The 19,544-nt window shown below is 50.1% G+C and overlaps 1 protein-coding gene across 5 annotated transcripts in view; it reads left to right on the top strand.

The window, feature by feature from the left end:
• The first annotated feature begins 14,613 nt into the window (after positions 1 to 14,613).
• The window catches only part of HP1BP3 (heterochromatin protein 1 binding protein 3), a 75,864-nt gene continuing 70,933 nt past the window's right edge, over positions 14,614 to 19,544 (top strand). For 2 of the 5 annotated variants that reach the window (XM_054009072.1, XM_054009071.1), the window contains exon 1: positions 14,616 to 14,950. The gene's annotated coding sequence lies outside the window, so the exon portion shown is untranslated. Of the gene's footprint in view, positions 14,951 to 19,544 lie in introns of all 5 variants that reach the window. The other 3 variants (XM_054009075.1, XM_054009074.1, XM_054009073.1) reach the window with 2 other exon arrangements.

Here is a 19,544-nt window from a genome sequence, read left to right as displayed (position 1 = left end):
TGGAATCAATATGAGCAAGCACTCAAAGAAGAAAAAACGGTTACTCACCTTTGTAACTATTGTTCTTCTAAATGTGTTGCTCATATCCATTCCAAACCCACCCCCCTTTCCCACTGTCGGAGTAGCCGGCAAGAAGGAACTCAGGGGGCGCTGGGTCGGCTGGGGTATATATCCAGCACCATGAAGGCGCCACTCCAGGGGGCTCCCCAGCCGACTCACCAGGTTTGCTAGGGTAGAAAATTCTCCGATGATTGTGCACGCGGCACGCACACACCTAATTGGAATGGATATGAGCAACACATCTCGAAGAACAACAGTTACAAAGGCGAGTAACCGTTTTTTCCTCAATACACAGACTGGACCCTTTGCCAGCCTGGGACCAAACTCCATCAGTTCAAAGTCTTTTTCTTCCAGACTTGCTTCTGGAGATGAGGGGGAAGAGAGGCCAAGTGATGATGTCACTTCCTCTCTTTTTATACCTTCTTCCGGCTGCTTGAAAGATCCTCGCTGTGATGTGGGGATCAGTCAGTCCCCACTGGTCAGTCTCCATTGCCTTCTTTGAGAAGTCTCTGAGATAATGAATTGTGTGTTGATGAGCCATTAATGACCGTCTGGCCAGTGATGGCTACTCCTTTGTTGTAACTATGGGTGATCCCAAGCTCACAACATATTTTTGTAACACATATAGCAATACTTCATATATAATGATAGTACATACAATCCAACAGGATGTTACTGTTCAACACATCAAGACTTTTAAAATGATAATCATATGACAATGGTGAATATGGGGGTTCAAGGATGCTACTTTGAGGTACGTAGTGTCACAGTAAGCAGTGTCCATTGGTCCTCACAGGCATAGTTCATCTCCTCATGCTCCCAACCAAAGTTATAAAGGGCAATGTGGACCAACGCCTCTCCAGTTCCTACTCTCTCCCATGCAGCCTGTGTCAGAATCCTGTGTCCACTTCGATCTTCCTCTGCTTTAATACATGTAAATATAATTTGTAAAATGTTTTACTACTTTCAATAATTTAGACTGTTTGTAGGTTTTTTTAATACTGATATAGTTAATTAGTTTGCCCCACCCCAGAGAGCTTCCCTCTGTGGAGAGGCACTAGTCCAAGAATCCCTGGGTTCAATAACTGTCTCCTGCCCCAGTTCCTTCTCCGTCAGTGACAAACACCAGCGCTGCCTTTATTGCCTTGGGGAGGCTCACATCACCACCAAGTGCAGTATCTGCCACTTCTTCCCTTCCCAAACTCATGAGGGACAAGAACTCTGCCTGTAGAAGCACCTCATGGAGCAGGGTATGAGGCCCCATTCAGATTCAGGCCCAGGAGACCCCCTTCTACAGCAGTCTCAGACTGCAAGCAGCGCCTCTCCATAGTACGAGTTTTAGAATAGAGGGAAAGACACTTAAGCCTACAAAACCCTCTCACAAGAGTAAAGGATATGATCATAGGCATAAGGATAGGTCCCTGTCCAGATCTGTCTCTAAGAAAAGGGATCTTTCCCCACCTCGGCCAAGTTGGGTGAATCCTTGTACATGGGTCCAAAAGAGTTAGGTCCACACAAACCTTCCATTCAAGAAGTCAAAGCACGAAGGAAGAAGGATCTGATGGTACCAATTCAGGCTCCATCCCACAAGCCAAAAGACTGGTACTTGCAGTTCCTCTCTGGGAGCTCCATTCTGGACTCCCATTTGATGGTTCTGACATACTCCTTGTGGAATCCTCTGCATACTATACCATCAGATGCCCGCCAGTCTCCTCAATAGCTCCCCAAAATGCCAGGAAGGACCAAATGCTTTACCCTGCCAGAGGATATTTTCACTCTGTCCTACCTACAGTCTCCTCTTTTACCAGGCCTGGCTCTCCTTGGAGACATCCTTTTGCCCAAAGAAACCACTTTGAGAGGAAGAGAATGCTCTCCTACTGCATCCACACTCAGAACATCCTCACACTGGTACTGACAGCGCTGCCACTAGAGCAGGAACCAATTATTTCATGGAGAGCATCAGATGATCCAGATGTACTTACCCCTTGAGGAAAACAAGCCCAGACAGAACCACAGGAGGTAGTGGAACTGTCCACCTCCTTCAGAATATGGCTACCCAGTGGACCATTGGTACCGTATGTCTTGGAGCCCTCCCCCACCAGCCAGTCCTTCTTACTAGGCTCCGTCAGATTGTACAGCAGACATCCCAAATCCATACAAGAAGCACCTCTCCCAGTCAATACCAACCAGATTCATTGGAGTTTGAGGAGGAAGAAGTTGACCTTGACACTGTTCCATTGGTTCTGACAGCTGTGTCATCCTCTTCACCAGATGAGGTGGTTGCTCCATCATCCCCCTCCCCAGACGATGACCACAAGCAGTACAAGGAGCTATTACAGAAGCCAGCAACCGAGTGTCAGTTACAGAATACACAATATGGTTTACTGGACATCCTCCAGCCTTCTAGTCAATCAAGTCATTTTGGAACCTGCCAGATCTGTGTGGCATACTCCTTGCCTTTGGTGCCCCTCCCTCAAAGAGGACTGAAAAACTATATTTTGTGCCCGCTAAAGGGACAAAGTTTTTATTCGCTCATCCATTGCCCAATTCTTGAGTGGTGCAAGCAATTTCAGAAAGGTCAAGGACAAAGCATCTTAAGACTACTCCCACGGACATGAGTGCTGGACACCTCAACCTTTCGGGGACGAAAATATTTTCATTGGCTAGTCTCCAATTCAGAGTTGCTAACTACCAGACACTGTTAGCAAAATAAGATTTCCTGAATTTTTCTAAATTTTTACACTTTAAAGACAAACTTACTCAGGAAGACAGGGCCCAGTTCCAAGTCCTCATTGATGAAGGCAGGGTGGTGGCCAAGAGATCACTCCAAGAAGCAGTAGACACAGCTGCCACTGGAGCCTTCACAACAGTGGTAATCATGAGCGTGAATTGCGGTTGCAATCTTCTGGACCTCCCTGGAAAACCCTGAATACCATCAAGGACCTTCTATTTGATTAATCTAATGTTTTTCAAGAAAAGACCGATGAATCTCTACACTCCCTTAAAGACTCTAGGACAACCCTCTTCCCCCTGGACATTTACACCCCTGCCCTGAAGAGGAGACGACATAAGCAAATCTATAGACCCAGACCTCCCACTCAGGCATTCTATCATCAGCACCCTTATGAACCCCAACCCACTCTGCAAAAGCCTAAGGGTTCAAAAACCCAGATATGTGGCTTCTTCTACCACTACAATCAATGTCTGGCCTCTGCATTCTTTTGATGGTACGCTTGAGGACTCTGCCCACATATCTACACCAGCAACACCATCACAGGACCTAACCAGATCAGCTACAACATCACCGGCTCATTCACCTGCACGTCCACCAATGTTATATATGCCATCATATGCCAGCAATGCCCCTCTGCTATGTACATTGGCCAAACTGGACAGTCACTACGCAAGAGGATAAATGGACACAAGTCAGATATCAGGAATGGCAATATACAAAAACCTGTAGGAGAACACTTCAACCTCCCTGGCCACACAATAGCAGATGTAAAGGTAGCCATCTTACAGCAAAAAAACTTCAGGACCAGACTCCAAAGAGAAACTGCTGAGCTCCAGTTCATTTGCAAATTTGACACCATCAGATCAGGATTAAACAAAGACTGTGAATGGCTTTCCAACTACAGAAGCAGTTTCTCCTCCCTTGGTGTTCACACCTTAACTGCTAGCAGAGCACCTCACCCTCCCTGATTGAACTAACCTCATTATCTCCATACTGATTTATACCTGCCTCTGGAGATTTCCATTACTTGCATCTGAAGAAGTGAGGTTCTTACCCACGAAAGCTTATACTCCCAATACTTCTGTTAGTCTCAAAGGTGCCACAGGACCCTCTGTTGCTTGAGGACTGCATACCAGTATTGATGGCATACCTTATTGCCCCCCTCCCCCCAAAAAATTTGATGACTGTCTTACTCACTTTGCCACAACTGGAGGGCAATAACAACAGACAAGTGGGTACTAGACATCATGCACCAAGGCTACACTATTGAGTTTCTCACCTTCCCACCCCAAAGCCCCTTCCCAGACCCTTTTCAGGGACCAATCTCACACAAAGATTCTTCATCTAGAGGTTAGTTCTCTACTCCAGAAAGGGGCCAGAGAACTGGTGCCCCCTCAGCACTAAAGAAAAGGGTTCTACTCCCCATATTTCTTAGTCCCCCCAAAATCCTGTGTACGGAGACCAAGTCTCAACCTATGCCAACTAAATCTATTCACCCAAAAATTAAAATTCCACATGGTCACATTGGCATTAAAAATTCCCTTTCTGGAAAAGGGCACATGGTACTCAGCTCTCAACATGAAAGACACTTTCATCTACATTCACCCATCCCACAGAAATTTCCTCCTTGGGCAAGACCATTTCCAATTCAGAGCCCTTCCATTCATACTAGCTATGGCACCTTGGGTCTTTACAAAAGTCCTTTCAGTGGTAGTAGCTTAATGAGAAGAAACAGCTTTATTGTGTTTCTATATCTTGATAACTAGCAGATCCAGCAGTGAAGTCCAACTGGCAACTCAATTCCTCGTCTGTCTTCCCTGGGAATCTGTCTCAACCACAAAAAGTCTATTTTGATTCCCATGAGATCCATAGATTTCATAGGAGTGACTTTGGACTCAACCACAGCAAGAATCTATCTTCCCATTGAGAGATTCCACACTGTGGACGAGCTGATAAAACAGATCAACCTCAGACATGAGACTACAGTCAGGACCTGTCTTTTCCTCCTTGTTTGCATGGCCTCATGCACTTATGTCTCACCATTCACCAGGCTTCATCTCCGCTGCCTACAAACAGGGCCGGCTTTAGGCCAATTCCACCAATTCCCCCGAATCGGGCCCCGCGCCTAAGAGGGCCCCGCGCCCAGTGGCAGAGCCGCCGGTGTGGGGGCAAGTGGCCGAGAATCCCTTCCCTGGCTAGAGGCTCCTTTTTAATTTTTACTCACCCGGCAGCGCTCCGGATCTTCAGCAGCACTTCGGCGGCGGGTCCTTCACTCGCTCCGGGTCTTCGGAAGCACTTCAGCGGCAGGTCCTTCAGTGCCACCGAAGACCCGGAGCGAGTGAAGGACCCATCGCCGAAGACTAGGAGCGCCGCCCGGTGAGTACAAGCCCCACGTGTTTGTTTACGTGGTTTTTTTTTTTTTTTTAGTCATCTCCGCTGGGGCCCCGTCAAAACTGTTCGAATCGGGCCCCGCACTTCCTAAAGCCGGCCCTGCCTACAAACCTGGCTTCAGTCCATCTACTCACCAAAGAAACAGACACCATCAATACCAAAGTAACTATTCCAGCACAGGGTATGGTTTCTCTCACCTGGTGACAAATCTGGAGAAAGTTTGGGTGGGAGTTCTTTTCCTCACACCTACATCTGAGAAGACAAAAATCACAGTTGCTTCTTTCGTAGGGTGAGGAGCCCATATGGACAATCACACTGCTCAAGGCACCTGGACCTCTCAGGAGGCCAGCACGTATATCAGCTTAGTGGAATTAAGAGCAGTCTGTCAGGCCTGCAATGCTTTCCTTCCACTCATCTAATCCCAACATATCCAGGTAATGTTGGACAGTAGGATGACTGTCTTCTACATAAACAACAGGGGGGAACAAGCTCTCTCCTCCTGTATGCAAAGACAATCAACCTCTGGAACTGATGTGTCAGAAACCACATAACCCTCTCAGCAGTATACCAACAAGTGTGCAGAATTCCCTAGCAGACAGTCTCAGTAGACAGTTTTCCATAGACCACAAATGGGAGAGTCACAATTCTGTTTTGAACAAGATCTCACCCAGTGGAGAAACACCATCCTGAGGTCTCTTTGCCTCACAAGGGAACAAGAAACTACCCCTATACTGCTCCAGAGCAGCTGTGGCCGTAGCTCGAAGGGTGATACCCTGTTTGCTCCCCTGGACAGACCACCTCAGATATGCCTTCCCTCTCATCCCACTAATACCACAAGTCTTGCAAGAGACCTACCATGACAGGGCTCAGGTCATCTTTGTCGTGCTCAATGGGCCGAGACAAGTGTGGTTCTCGGAACTCCTGACGGTTTCAACCCATCTGCCCATCAATATCCAACCATTTCCAGATGTGCTAATGCAATGTAATGGTACAATTAGGCACCCAAGCCCAGAACCTCTACAACTCAAGGCCTGGTATTTGGATGGGCATCAGACACAGAGTGTTCATGTTAAGTGGCTGTTCAAACCATTCTCCAACAAAGCAGGAAGAATTCTACCAGGGGATGCTATTCGGCCAAATTCAAGCGCTTCTCCTCTTGGTAAGAACAGCATCAGCTACCTCCAGAGTCCCATAGAATCACTATTATTTTAAAATACTTACTTACCCTTAAGACATTAGGGCTCTCAATCAGTTCCCTGCAGGTCCATCTTCCAGCAATCAGCACCTTTCATCCTCCATTTGCGGACCATACTATCTTCACTTATCCCACAATGGCTAGATTCCTGAAGGGACTTATTCAAACTCTTCCACCAATGGTAAAAACAACACCACAATGGGACCTCAACTTATTCTTTTGGTTTTCACCAAACCTATCTTCAAATCATTAGCCACCTGGTTCTAGGGTGACCAGAGAGCAAGTGTGAAAAATCGGGACGGGGGTGGGGGGTAATAGGATCCTATATAAGAAAAAGACCCAAAAATCGGGACTGTCCCTATAAAATCGGGACATCTGGTCACCCTACCTGGTTCTACATCCCATCTCTTGATGAAAGCTGCCTTCCTAGTAGCCATAACATCAGCCAGGAGGGTGAGCGAGCTGGGAGTACTCATGGCAGAGCCGCCATATGCCATCTTTCATAAAGAGAAGGTGTCTCTTTGCCCCTCTCTCCCACTTGGAAATTCATCCCTAAAATAACTTTGGAGATTCAAATGAGTTAAACCATCCACTTACTGGTATTTTTTACAAAACAGTATGCCTTTGATGAGCAGGGCTGACTCTAGGCACCAGCAAAGCAAGCAGTTGCTTGGGATGGCAGATTTGCAAGGGGTGCAAGAATCCAGCATGGGAGCTGAGAACCAACAGGGGGCCCTGGGAGCTGTAGTTCCTTGGTTAGCTCCCTGCCTATAGAGCCAGCCCTGGAGCAGGGAAAGAACTACATTTCCCAGCATTCACTTGGCCACTAGCAACAGGAAGGGGTGTGGGAAAGGCATAGGGAACTGAAATCTGCAGCTTGCTGTGAATGGTAGGTGAATGGTAGGAACAGAGCCAGCTCTAGGTTTTTTTGCCCTCCCCCCCTCCCCCCGATTGCCCCAGCTCTGGCCCCCACCTGCATTCCCCTGCTGCCCCAGCCCTGGGCTCTTCCCCCCCTCCCCCGCATCCCCAGCCCCCCCATCCGCATCTCCTGCAGCCCCCAGCCCTGGGCTCTCCCCCAAAGAAGGAATTGGGGGGACTAAATGGACGGTGCACCTCTCTATCTGAAGCCTAGCAAGGGAGGTATGTGGATCTCACTAGAATTTAAAATGAAAAGTAAGGGAGGGGAGGCTCTGGACCTGGGCAGCTTTAGATACAGTACCAGGCACTTAGGAGGATTTCCACTTCTGAGCCATGGAAGCAGAAATTGACTTTTCCTCTCCAGATATAGCTAATATTCAGAAAGGGAATCTAGCACCTGCCTTCCAGATTTAAACACCCTCAAAATTCAGGAGTGCTCAAGCTCAATTTGCGCAGCTGTTACTTCATTTCCCCCAGATCAAATATACTGATCCCCTGTAACTTGCTGTAGAAAAAGTAGAATAAATTGAGCAAGAAATGCTTCCCAGTGTATATTAGGACTGGAGTTGCTATTTTCAACAGCCATTGCTTTTTTTTTTATTTTTTTTAAAGTTTTAGTTTTATTTGTTTAAAAGAAAGACCGTGATAGTGCATTCCCCATAGAAACAAAAAATGGAACAAAAGAATAATAAAGGCACCTCAACTTTTCCTCATTTATGTAGGACAGTCTTATAATGTGCATCCAGATATCCTCCAGTCACACAAGCTGGAAATTGTTCCACTTTACTGCAGTTCTGTAACCATATGGGAATCAATCCTGTCTGTGTTCTGTGCACATCCAAAATTCCTGCTGAATGACCTGCCCTAGGAGCGAGTTACCAGTGACGGGGCAGCAGGAGGGTGCAGTTGGGAGTGGGAGAGCCCAGGGCTGGGGTGGGGGCAGCCAAAAAATTTTTTGCTTGGGGCAGCAAAAAACCTAGAGCCGGTCCTGTTGTTAAGGAGAGAGGGCTCCATTCTCTAGACATCTGACAGGCACTGGCGTTTTATCTACAGAGAACAAAAGCAATTAGAAAAACACAAACTTTTTATTACCACAGCAAAGCGATCAAGGGGTCAAGCTCTATTTGTGTAGAGACTCTCTAAATCAGTGGTTCTCAAACTTTTGTACTGGTGACCCCTTTCACATAGCAAGCCTCTGAGTGCTACCCCCCTTATAAATTAAAAACACATTTTTATATATTTAACAGCATTCTAAATTCTGGAGGCAAAGCGGGGTTTGGGGTGGAGGCTGACAGCTCACGACCCCCCATGTAATAACCTCCCGACACCCTGAGGGGTCCCAACCCCCAGTTTGAGAAGCCCTGCTCTAAGTGGATCTCAAGTTGCATCATCCTTTGTTACCAACTAGCTCATATTCCCTCCACCCCCAATGCGGTGAGATCCCATTCCACCAGATCTCCAGTAACCTCTGCAGCATCTCTGCGAGATGTACCTTTTCTAGGCATATGTAGGATGGTGATCTGGAGCTCCATATATATCACAAGACATTATGCATTGATCCAGACTTCTTCTGCAGATACAGCTGTGGGGACAGCAGTACTATAGCCATACTGTGACCCTATTTTTTTAGTAGTTTACATTTACCACAGTACTATACTTGCCTTTTTTGGTTTCTGCTGCTACTTAATTGCTTACTTCTAGTTCCAACTGGTCAGTTTGTAACTCTGGTGTTTGTAACTCTGAGGTGCTAATGTACACACTATTACTGGCTTTTATAACTTCTATGCCCAGGCAAAGAAGTGAGATGTATTTCCCCTATCAACTGGGCTTAATCCCTCCTCCCCATGGCTTTCAGTTTATGTCACCAGTGATATTGGGGGTGGAGGGGAATGTTATCCCCACTTTCCAAAGAGATAAATTAGAAGTATTTCAGGCCTAGTAAATGCCCAATCAGTGCATGTTACACTATTTAGCCATTTGCCCCAGTTTTGGGCTGGGGCAGTCTGTGACGAACTGGGCCTGTTCTCACTGTGGTCTGTGAATGCTGACAGGGAAGTGTGGCTGAATAGTCTGCATTGGGGGATGGGAGACAGCCCGAGGGCGCATACCTAAGTGTGTAACACGAGAACCCAGGGAGGGGTTGAAGGCCAGGTGACTCCTTAGCCCGGGAAACTGAACAAAGGCTGTGGGAGGGGTCGCTGAAGCCAGAGTGTGGGAAGCAGGCTGGAGAGATGGCTGGGGGGCAGAGATGGCTCTGACCTCCCAAGGGGGGCTGGGACCCCAAGATGGACCAAACTGAGGGGGTCCCTGTTGTCTGTGCCTGCAAGACCTGTCTTGGACTGTATTCCTGTCATCCAAATAAACCTTCTGCTTTACTGGCTGGCTGAGAGTCATGGTGAATCGCAGGAAGCCGGGGGTGCAGGGCCCTGAGTCCCCCAATACTCCGTGACAACTGGTGGCAGCGGCGGGATCTACTGCACCCCGTGGACGGCGCTTCCTGCAGTAAGTGACTGGGGAGCAGTAAAACGAAGGGGGATTGACGGGGACCAGGCCTGCTGAAGAGTGGGAGAGAGACGGTTATTACCCCTGGGAGTGTGTGACCAGCGAGAAGGACTTTTGCAGTAACAGGGTCCCCCGGGGGGATCGCAGCGAGTGGTCCCAGGGGCGGAGGAGTCTGCAGCTCGACCCTGGCAGAGAGGTGGTGACCTCGAGAAGGGCTGGCACACTAGGGGGCCCCCTGGGAACTGTGGGGAGCTGTGAGCACACAGGCCGGTGAGTGGCCAGCAGGAAGATGTATGCCAAGCGGCTTAAGAGCGACCTGGTGGAGCTGTGCAAGCAGAGGCGGCTGCACATTGGGAGGCTCACCAAAGAACAGCTCATTGCCCAGCTAGAGGCAGAAGATCGCGCGAATGAACTGATCCCTGTGTCTCAGGGAAGCAGCCTGGCAAATGCAGCGCAGGCACTAGTGTCTGTCCCAGCTGGGAGTGGTCAGCCGGCTGCTGAGGGCTTCCCGAGACCCCTCCTTCCTATGCCTAGGGGAAGGGTGGGGAGGAGCCCAGCAAATACCGAAGGCGCCGTGGGCCCCCCGGCCAGCAGGGGACCCTCCCGGCGAAGCTCGCCGGCCAGCAGAGGATCCTCCCGGCGACGTTCGGCATCCGTGGAGCGGAATTGGCTGGAATGGGAGAAAGAGCTAAAACTGAGAGAGCTGGAGGATCGTGAACAACAGAGACAGCATGAACGGGAGGAGAAAGAGAGACAGAGACAGGAGAATGAGAGACAGCGTCAGCATGAAGAGAGACAGAGACAGGAGAATGAGAGACAGCGTCAGCATGACCTGGAACTGGCGAGATTGAAGGGCAGCGAACCCCCGGCTGCGGTGAGTGAGGGGGGACCCAGGACTGCACAGAGCTTTGATAAGTGCATCATGGCCCCGTACAAGGAGGGGGAGGACATGGATGACTTCCTGGAGGCCTTTGAGACGGCCTGCGAGCTGCACCGGGTTGATCCCGCGGACAGACTCCGGGTCCTTACCCCCTTACTGGACCCCAAATCCGTGGCATTGTACCGCCAACTGGGAGAGGCAGAGAAAGGGGACTACGAACTATTCAAAAAGGCCCTGCTACGTGAGTTTGGGCTGACTCCTGAAATGTACCGGGAAAGGTTCCGGAGTCAAGATAAAACCCCTGAGATCTCATATCTGCAACTAGCCGCCCGCATGGAGAGATACGCCAGCAAGTGGGCTGGTGGGGCCCAGACGAAGGAGGACCTGATTAAACTGCTGGTACTGGAGCAACTGTATGAGCGGTGCCCATCCGACCTGAGGCTGTGGTTGGTGGACAGAAAGCCAGAGAACCCACGACACGCCGGGCAGCTGGCCGATGAGTTTGTAAAGAGCCGGTCAGGAGATAAAAGGGAGGAGTCCCAAAGGAACAGTCCCACCACAACGCAGTGAGAGAGTCACCATGGGACCTCCCCATGGGAAAATACAGAAAAAACCCATCAGAGGGGAGCATCCGGCATCAGGACCATCCGACCTACTCAAGGGGACCCATGGGACATGGGCTGCTACCACTGTGGCCAAAAGGGCCACATACGGGCCCAGTGCCCTAGGCTCAGGGACAGACTGAGCAGACCGAACCCACAGAGGGTTAACTGGGTAGAGACCCAGCCCGGCGAAAGGCAGCATTCCCAGGGAAGAGGGGCTGGCAGAGTACCACCTGCTAAGGAGGGAGGAGAGCTCCAGGCCAGCTCCTCTAGGGGGCTGGATGCTCCAGACTCAGGGTTTTTGGTTTATATGGTAGGCGCGGGGCTGTCCCTCCGGAGAGAGTACCTTGTTCCCCTGGAGGTGGATGGGAGGAAGGTCAATGGATACTGGGATACGGGCGCAGAGGTGACGCTGGCCCGGCCCGAGGTGGTGGCCCCAGATCAGGTGGTGCCCAACACCTACCTGACCCTGACGGGGGTGGGCGGAACACCAGTCAAAGTACCCGTGGCAAGGGTACACCTGAAGTGGGGGGCCAAGGAGGGCCCCAAGGATGTGGGGGTACACCCGTATTTGCCCACTGAGGTATTGATGGGGGGGGACCTGGAGAACTGGCCAAGCAACCCCCAGAAGGCACTGGTTGTGACCCGCAGTCAGAGCCGGCGAGGGGCACTGCGCCCTGGCCTTGGGGGGGGTGCCTTGCCTGAGGCGCAGGACCCTAACCTGGTGGGGAGGGAACGCCCAGGGACACGGCTCAGGGAGGCTGCAGCTTCAGGCCCAGCGGGCGAGGAAGAGCAGGTGGCCATCCCTGTCCCAGCTGCTGAGTTCCAGGCCGAGTTACAGAGAGACCCCTCCTTGCGGAAGATAAGGGACCTAGCCGACCTCAATGCGGTACAGACCATGGGACGAGGTGGCCGGAAAAGGTTCCTGTGGGAGAAGGGGTTCCTGTACCGAGAATGGGCTCCCCCAGGGGAAATGGAGTCAGGGGGGATCAGGAGGCAGCTGGTGGTACCCCAGAAGTATCGCCGCCAGCTGCTGTGCCGGGCCCATGATATTCCCCTCTCAGGGCACCAGGGAACCTGGCGTACCCAGCAGAGGCTGCTACGGAGCTTTTACTGGCCTGGGGTCTTTGTTACTGTCCGACAGTACTGCGGATCCTGTGACCCCTGTCAGAGGGGGAGGAAGGCCTGGGACAAGGGGAAAACAGCTTTAGGACCCTTGCCCAGCATAAAGGATCCTTTCCAGAGGGTGGCCAAGGTTAAAAGGGCGGCTCTAAACCAAGAAAGCCCAAAGCACAGACCTCCAGACTGGAGCGCTGGGAGAAGACCACAGCCCAGTTGGAACCCTAGAGGTATGGGGGTGGGAAAAGGGCACAGGCCGCATAAACCTTCCCACATGCGAACTGCGAGTGCCATCAAGCACCCCGACCTAAGGGGGGGCGTGAAACTGAAGGGGCCTGGTGTAATTCCCACCAAGGAACTGGAGGGATGCGGGGGCATCCATGGGAACGGGGGTAGGTTCGAACTTCCCCGGGTCACTGGCTAAAGTGACCCTGCTCAGTTCGGTCTCAGTCATACAGCATGAATCTGGAATTGCTCCACTCCACTGTAGATTGACACTAAAGTGAGGACAAGGTCCTGCCATGTGCCTTACAGCAGTTTATGACCAGTGTGCTGGCCTGGAGCCTGTTCGTTCTTCTGCCTGGTCTCGGTAGCTGCTCCCTCCCCCCCGACTGGTTCTGTCCATTAAACGCTCTCTGCAAGTAGGGCAAGGCCGTTTCCAGGACACTAGGGACAGGGCTACTGTGATGCGGTCCAGCAGGGAAGCATGGGCCCGGCTACCATTAGGGTATGTCTACACTTACAGAGTTTTTGCGCTGTAAGTTTCACCAGTGATAGGGAACCGGTGACAGTAAAGCACTGGTTTGTGTACTCACTCAATTCCTCAGGCATCAGAGTGTGTGTACACAGAGAACATGAAAAAGTGGGTGTTGCCATACCAACTGTAACAAGAATAATTAATTAAGGTGAGCTATTAGGTGAGCTATTATCAGCAGGAGAAAAAACTTCTGTAGTGATAATCAGGAAGTAAGTTTTTTTTGTTCAATACTCCAACAAAAAAACTTCAAAAATAGACTTCAATGAGAAACTGCAGAATTGGAATTAATTTGCAAACTAAACATCATTAAATTAGGCTTGAATAAAGACTGGAAGTGGATGGGTCATTATACAAAGTAAAAACTGTTTCCTCATGCTATTTTCCCCCCTACTGTTACTCACACTTTCTTGTCAACTGTTGGAAATGGGCTATCCTGATTATCACTGCAAAAGTTTTTTTTCTCCTGCTGCTAATAGCTCATCTAATAGCTCATCTTAATTAATTACTCTTGTTACAGTTGGTATGGCAACACCCATTTTTTCATGTTCTCTGTGTATATATATCTTCCTACTGTATTTTCCACTGCATGCATCCAATGAAGTGGGTTTTAGCCCACGAAAGCTTATGCTCAAATAAATGTGTTAGTCTCTAAGATGCCACAAGTACTCCTCGTTCTTTTTGCTGATACAGACTAACACGGCTACCACTCTGAAAACTGTAGGGCAGGTATCCCACAGTGCAACTCTCTCAACAGATCTTGGGGGGGGAGGGGAGGGGGTTTAAGCGGAAGGCATGCTGGGTCCGTGCTCAGTGCTGCCCTGCTTCATGTCTCAGGAGCCCCATTACTTCCTTGTTTCTTCCTGGGCATTTTTTGTAAATGTCCTGCTGTCTAGCTGCTTTCCCTGCCACATCTACAAAGGGAGCTTCAAACTTCCCCGGGCTTACTAGGGGAGGGGTGGACGTCAGCAGCAGAGATGCTGGCCAGAGTGGTCGCTTTTTGAACTGTGGGATATCCTCCGGAGGCCAAAAGGTGTTTACAGTGGTAGAACGTGTCTTCACTTTCACAGCAGCACAAAAAGAACAGTGGGAAGAGCTGTATGCCTCTGGTGAAGGTGGTTTTCTTCAGAAAGTCATTAACAAGTGTAGACACTCCCGCAGTTTCACTGCGAAAAGGGACTTTTTGCGATTGAAAGGGTAAGTGTAGACATACGCTAAGTTACCCCCAGGCGCTGGCTGAGCCTGGCCTGCTGCCTCTTCCCGCGCGGTGGCCCAGCTTCCCCGCCTGAGCAGGAGCCAAGGGCTGTCTCAGTCACTGTCTCTTTAAAAACAACTGCAGGGAGCGCGTGCTGCAGGGGGTGTGTCTCCTCTCGGGAGCGCGCGCGCGCGCGCGCGACGGCTGCGCAGGACTGGGCAGTTGGTGAGCGCTGCCGAAGTGTCAGGCCCCGCGGGCAGCACTGAAGTAACCGAGGCAGGGAGCGCGGCCGGCCGGCTCCCGGCGCCATTGGGGACGCCCCGCAACTTCGCCCTGCCCCGCGCGCTCCCGATTTGTTTTTTGGGGGCTGCCCTACGCTGCGCTCTGATTCCCGCCTAGTTGTGCGCCTGCGCTTTGTGCGGCGGCGCTGATTGGCCGTCAACTCAGGGCTCTTCTGACTGAAGGGCCGTGCTAGCTTTCGAAAGGTGCTCGGGGGCTTCGATTGGCTGCGGTGCGGCTGTGCCCGCCCCCCTCCCCGTCTTCCCCGGTTTCTGCGTCGCCGCCATTAGAGGGGTCGCTTTGTGTCTACTGAGTCTGCCGGTGAGTAACCCCCCCTCCCTGCGGAGGGGTTGGGTCCCCCGGGGTGGGGCGCTGTTGGTGGAAGGGCCGGACGACCCCTCATCGACCGCGTGGGGGGAGGGGCAGGCAGCGGCCCCCTGGTTCCCCGCGCCACTGGCCTAGTGTCCGGAGCGGGCGGGGGGCCAGGCCAGGCGGGAGCGAAGACAGGAGGGGATGGACCTGGAGCTGAGCAGGCTCCGGCCTCAGACGGCGTGGGGGCGTCCTGGCGCGGGTAGCAGCGTTCAGCTGTCACCGGGGTGACCGGGCCTCCGCACCCCGGGGGGGCAGGGCATTGGAGGAGGCTGTGGATAGCGACTGGAGCGCTCCGCGGGGTCATCCGAAACCGCACCAAGTGATACGCTTTACAGTAGAGTAGCCTGCAGTGATAGGTAGAGCTGTAGCAGCGGCGAGAAGAGGCGGTAGTCTTTTGGCCTGGCTTGGCATGGAGGGCCATTGCTACCTGCATATCCAGCTGTGCTGGGGGATCTGATGTGGCTCCAAGGCTGGGCTGGACTGAGAAGGGCAGCCTTGCACTCTAAAAATGAAAGAGCCCCATTCCGCTTCTCTGGATAAACTCCCTGACTGAGCAGCATTGTTTCTGGTCTTGTCCTGGTTCAGTCACACCCAGAGACAAGCCTCACAAGCACAAAAGCAGCAGAGTTGAGTGAAACGAGATGTAGAATGGAGTTTCACCTGAATGCCACTGACATTGCGGTTTGTAACCCCTCACTATCTCATCTGTAGCATTTACGTATTGGGAGGGATAAAAGACTGAATCTTATTGTATCCAATATTTGAGAGGAAGTGATACATGACACCACCTCCTTGATTGTATTGTTGTTGATGCTAGACACTAAAAATCAAGGACTCAGTAAAGACACTGGATTTATGGCTCACTACAACAAACTGTAACCTACCAACCCTCCTTTGTCCTGCAATTACAGAGGTGTTAACTGCCCACTTCACCTTGAGCAGCCTCTTGAAACAAGTACCTTTCCCAGACATGAAGAAGAGTTCTGTGTAAGCTTGAAAGCTTGCCTCTCTCAATGGTAGAGGTTGGTCCAATAATATTATTTCATCCACCAAGTTTCCCTATGGTTGATGCTGTCCGATGTTGCTGACAGATCTAACAAAATCAGCATGGGATCTGTGCAAGAATAATCGCTTGGAGTAGCACAACCACCAAAAATATCAATAGCCTCTCTGTCATAAGTCCTAAATAGAATTGATTGAGGATTTAGGGTGTTTCTTAACACCAGCTGTCTTAACACCATTTTCACCACAATCTTTGCCAGTACAAGGAGATTTTAAATCCGATGGTAGCTGTCTTAATTACCACTGTTGAGATGGTTTCTTGAGCAGTGGCCCAAATCTGCACAGGGGGCATAGCATCTAGTGCATTGTGTTTCCAAAAGAAAAGCCTTCATCCATGTCGGAATGTGTTTAGAGACTGTTAGAAACTATGGTTCAAATCCTAGAATACAAGGCACCATTCTCCATCTCATTAGGAAAAAAACTTTTCTTTGGTGAAGTTTCAAAATCTAAGCCTTTATCTTCACTACATTTTAGGTGGGAGAGGAGGCTATAAATTCTATAGCCAGAAAAAATTGGACTGTTCCAAAGTGGAAGCATTCTGGATTTATTAGCCTGTCCACCCTTCTGGACTGTGTTCCTGTTTTCTTTTCTACAAGAACATACACAAGGTTTCAACCAGAACTGTGAACACATTCTTAGCTGGTGCAAATTGGCATAGCTCCATTTAAATCAACAGAGCAATGACAGTTTACATCAGCTGGGAATCTATTGACTGTTCTTGTCCTTCTTCACATCTGTAGCTTGGGAACACAAACTCTGTCACAGAACAAATTTTCTATGTGATAACTGCTCATTGGCAACAAATCTATAAATCATAGAGACCTGCTTATCATCAGGGAGGAGATGTTTAGATAACACCCAACCACAAGCATCACTTTTATCTCTGCTCTGTGACTCTCAGCTCACCTATATCAGCATTTCACATGCAAGTTTGTGTATTCAGGCATCTGACATAGCTGCTAAACTTCATTCTAGCATGTGAGTTGTGGCTCATAGCAGGCTTCTTAAACACACCCAATTTGTGACTCTCTAGGCATGTAGTGTTTCAGTTATTTTTGCTAAAAATACACAATGTTTTCATCATTGTTTTCCCTCTCTCCTAACAAAAAAATCCTTTGGCAAGCATATCTTTACTGTATGGAAAAAGCAACAAGGAGTCCTGTGGCACCTTATAGACTAACAGATGTATTGGAGCATAAGTTTTTGTGGACGAATACCCACTTTGTCAGACGCATGTGGTGGAAATGTCCAGAGGCAGGTATAAATATGAAGGCAAGAATCAGTTTAGAGATAACGAGGTTTGTTCAATCAGGGAGGATCTAGCAGTTGAGGTATGAACACCTAGGAAGGAGAAACTGCTTTTGTAGTTGGCTAGCCATTCACAGTCTGTATGGAAAAAGATACTCAGGCCTTGGCTACACTTGGCAATTCACAGCGTTGCGAAGCGTGAGTGTAGTCGCGCCGCCAGCGCTGTGAGAGCTCTCTCGCAGCGCTGTAAGTACTCCAGCTCTCCGAGGGGAGTAGCTTGCAGTGCTGCAGGCGCTGATTACACTGGTGCTTTACAGCGCTACACACGCTGCGCTCGGGGGCACGGCGGGGGGGGGGGGGGGGGGGCGTTTTCACACCCCTGAGCGCAGCAAGTTGCAGCGCTGTACAGCGCCAGTGTAGCCAAGGCCTTAAATATTGATGCCTTATAAATAGGGCCCTACCAAATTCACAGCCATGAAAAACGCATCATGGACCATGAAATCTGGTCTTGTGTGCTTTTACCATATACTATGCAGATTTCATGAAGGAGACCAGTGTTTCTCAAATTGCAGGTCCTGACCCAAAAGGGAGTTCTGGGAGGAGATTGGGGGGGGGGGGGGGTCACAGTACTGCCACCCTTAATTCTGCACTGCCTTCAGAGCTGGGCAGCCAGAGAATGGCGGCTGTTGGCCAGATGCTCAGCTCTGAAGGCAACGCCCCACCACCAGCAGTACAGAAGTAAGGGTGGCAATATGATACCCTGCCACCCTTACTTCTGCGCTGCTGCCTTTAGAGCTGGGTGGCCGGGAAGTGGTGGCTCAGCTCTACAGGCAGCAGCGCAGAAGTAAGGGTGGCAATACCGTACAGTAACTCCTTGCTTAACATTGTAGTTAAGTTCCTGAAAAATGCAACTTTAAGCGAATCCAATTTCCCAATAATAATTAATGTAAATGGGGGGGAGGGAGGGTTTAGGTTCCAGGGAAATTTTTTTCACCAGACAAAAAAATACATTTTAGTTTTTATTTTTATATATCTCAAATACACACACACACACTATAAGTTTTAAACAAACAATTTAATACTGTACATAGCAATGATGATTGTGAAGCTTGGGTGAGGTGGTGAAGTTAGAGTGTGGGATGTTTCCCAGGGAATGCCTTACTGCTAAATGATGAACTAGCATTTGGCTGAGCCCTCAAGGGTTAACACGTTGTTAATGTAGCCTCATACTCTACAAGGCAGTATGAATGGAGGGAGGGAGACAGCATGGCAGACAGAGACACACACGCTGTGTATGGGGGGGAGAGAGAGATGCGCATTGCCCCTTTAAGTACGCTGACACCACATTCTAAGTACATTGCTTTTAAAAATATCAGGAAGTGGAGACAGCAGCTGCAGCTGTGTCTTCTCCCTGCTCTATATGGAGAAGGGGTAAGCGGGCAGGGGGAGGGGGACACCCTGACATTAGTTTCTCACTCTCCTCCCCGCACAGCAAGCAGGAGGCTCCGGGGAGCAGTTCCAAGGCAGAGGGCAGGAGACAGCTGAACCGCCGGCAATTGGTAGCCTGCTGTCCAGCTGCTGCACAGGGAATTTAGGGGAGAAGGGAGCTGCTGGGGGGGCTGCTGGTCCACCCTGATTCCAAGCCCCCACCAGCTAGCTGCAACGGGCTGCTCTTCCTGCAAGCAGTGGACAAAGCAGGCGGCTGCCAAACAACGGTATAAGGGAGCATTGCGCAACTTTAAATGAGCATGTTTCCTAATTGATCAGCAACATAACAACGTTAACCAGGCCGACTTTAAGTGAGGAGTTACTGTACCATCCTTACTTCCCCAGCTGCCCAGCTCTGAAGGCAGTGCCACCAGCAGCAACGAAGAACTAAGGGTAATAGTACTGCAATCCCCCCTACAATAACCTTGTGACCCCCCCCCCCAACTCCTTTTTGAGTCAGGATCCCTACAATTACAACACATGAAATTTCAGATTTAAAAAGCTGAAATCATGAAACTTATGATTTTTAAAATCCTATGACCATGAAATTGACCAAAATGGACCATGAATTTGGTAAGGCCCTATTCATTAACAATTGGATAGCACCATAATGACACTGTTATTCACTAACCTCTAGGACAGTGGTCTCCAAAGTGGGGTGTGCGCAAGAGGATCCTTCAGGGTGCGCCGCCAGAGGAGCGCTGACGGAGCAGTGCTGCTTCGGCCGTTCGGGTGTTGTTGGTTT

Source organism: Malaclemys terrapin, chromosome 19 (assembly GCF_027887155.1).
Source record: "Malaclemys terrapin pileata isolate rMalTer1 chromosome 19, rMalTer1.hap1, whole genome shotgun sequence".
Taxonomy (NCBI): domain Eukaryota; kingdom Metazoa; phylum Chordata; order Testudines; family Emydidae; genus Malaclemys; species Malaclemys terrapin.
This window is presented reverse-complemented; position numbering and strand designations above follow the sequence as displayed.